This window comes from Gossypium hirsutum, chromosome A01, assembly GCF_007990345.1.
Source record: "Gossypium hirsutum isolate 1008001.06 chromosome A01, Gossypium_hirsutum_v2.1, whole genome shotgun sequence".
Taxonomy (NCBI): Eukaryota; Viridiplantae; Streptophyta; class Magnoliopsida; order Malvales; family Malvaceae; genus Gossypium; species Gossypium hirsutum.
The window spans coordinates 105,407,335-105,409,509 of NC_053424.1; the positions used below are offsets into that span (position 1 = coordinate 105,407,335).

At 37.5% G+C, this 2,175-nt stretch overlaps 1 non-coding gene across 1 annotated transcript; it reads right to left on the minus strand.

Annotated features, from left to right (window-relative positions):
- Positions 1-1,128: 1,128 nt before the first annotated feature.
- On the minus strand, positions 1,129-1,235 carry LOC121208114 (small nucleolar RNA R71). Its single transcript, XR_005903101.1, has one exon. It is a non-coding gene; the product is annotated as a small nucleolar RNA R71 (small nucleolar RNA).
- Positions 1,236-2,175: the final 940 nt, after the last annotated feature.

Here is a 2,175-nt window from a genome sequence, read left to right on the forward strand (position 1 = left end):
AATAGGGATAATAACATAACTTAGGGATCTCTACGGAACAAGTTAAATGAATAAATCGTCCGATTCAGAGCCAGAATAACAAGTCCAGTCTAGAATGATTTTTGTTTAGATATTGTCTTAATTCAATCGATTTTCCCAAAAGAAATTCCACAATTTTATTCTCTGTGAGTTCTTAGTTTAGATAATTAGTTAGTTAAAACAAAACCTCTTTATTCCTAAGCTAGATAATAAAAAGACAGTCATTACTAGTACTTTTAGTTCCTTTGGGTTCGATAATCTGGTCTTGCTAAAACTTTACTACTGTTCGATAGGTACACTTGCCTACATCGCGATAATAGTTAGTTTCAAGAACGATTAATTATAAATATTTAAAACCTATCACGAAATCATGCGATCAAGTTTTTGGCGCCGTTGCTGGGGAATTAAATTATTAGGAACACTCAATTTTTATTACTTTAGCCATTTATTTTTCTTGCAATCTAATTTTATTTTTAATTTTATTCTAATTTACTAATTTTCTTTTTCTTTCTTCTGGCAGATTTTTTATAGTCTATGACTAGAAGAAACCCGTCAGGACCACTACTTTTTGATGAAGAAATAAATCGTACAGTTCGCAGAAACCAAAGAGAAATAAGGCGAAGCCTAAGATACACAGAGAACAAGAAAGAAGACGATACTCAACCCCGAACCGAAGAGATGGCTGAAAACCAAGACAATCAGTTACCTCCTGCAATTGCGGCTAATCAAAATCCTGCTCCACGCACTATGTATGATTATGCTAAACCTCCTTCTTTAACAGGAACTGAATCAAGCATAGTTAGACCTGCTATAGCTGCAAATACTTTTGAACTGAAACCTAACACAATTCAAATGATACAACAGTTTGTTCAGTTTGACGGTTTCCAGGATGAAGATCCCAACATTCACTTAGCAAACTTTTTGGAACTATGTGATACATTTAAAATCAATGGCGTTTCTGACGATGCCATTCGTATTCGGTTATTCCCTTTCTCATTGAGGAACAAAGCTAAATAGTGGTTGAACTCGTTACCACGAGGGTCAATTACTACTTGGGAACAAATGACGGAAAAATTTTTACTAAAATATTTTCCGCCGGCTAAAACGGCTAAATTATGTAATGATATCTCTTCTTTTATGCAGGTGGATTTAGAAACACTCTACGATGCATGGGAGAGATACAAGGACCTTTTGAGAAGCTGCCCTCACCATGGGTTACCGCTTTGGCTTCAGGTTCAAAAATTCCATAATGGCCTGAATCCTTCGACTCGACAAATGGTTAATGTAGCTGCTAGTGAAACCATCAATAATAAAACACCTGAAGATGCTTATGAGTTCATAGAGGAGATGTCATTGAATAACTATCAGTGGCAAGTCATGAGGACAAAGCCAACAAAAACAGTCGGTGTTTATAACGTCGATTCAGTCACCATGCTCTCTAATCAGGTAGAACTTGAATAAGAAAATTGATGGTTTTCTTAGTTCTTCACAGGTTCACCCAGTAATGCAATGCGAAACAAGTGGAGGTGGAACAAGCCATTCAGAATACCAACCTTATGGCCACAACATGGATAACGAGCAATTAAATTACATGGGTAATAATCCTCAACCTCAAAACAATCCTTATAGTAACACTTATAATGCAGGTTGGAGGAACCACCCAAATTTCTCATGGGGAGGCCAAGGAAATTAGCGACCACCTCCGGGCTACCAACAGCCACCCTATCAACAGGAAAAGAAACCGAACCTTGAAGAGATGCTCACAAGGTTTATCTCGGTATTAGAAACCCGTTTTTAGAACACCGAAATGGCACATAAAAATTAACAAGCGTCAATCAAAGGGCTCGAAACTTAGATAGGCCAATTTTCTAAACTAATCTCCGAACGGCCACAAGGTAGCTTGCCAAGTAGTACTGAACCCAACCCAAGGGAACAACTCAACGCAATTAATATTCAAGATGACGAAGGAGTCGTTGAACCTGAACCTGAACCGAGGCAAGAAACTGTGGTAGGCAAGGGTCAAGTTGAGGTAGGTCATAATGAAAACAAATCGGTGAATGTCGAATATAAACCTTGTGTACCATACCCTAACGCGATGAGGAAAGACCGCTCAGATGAACAATTTAGTAAATTTCTTAAACTCTTAAAAAAATTACA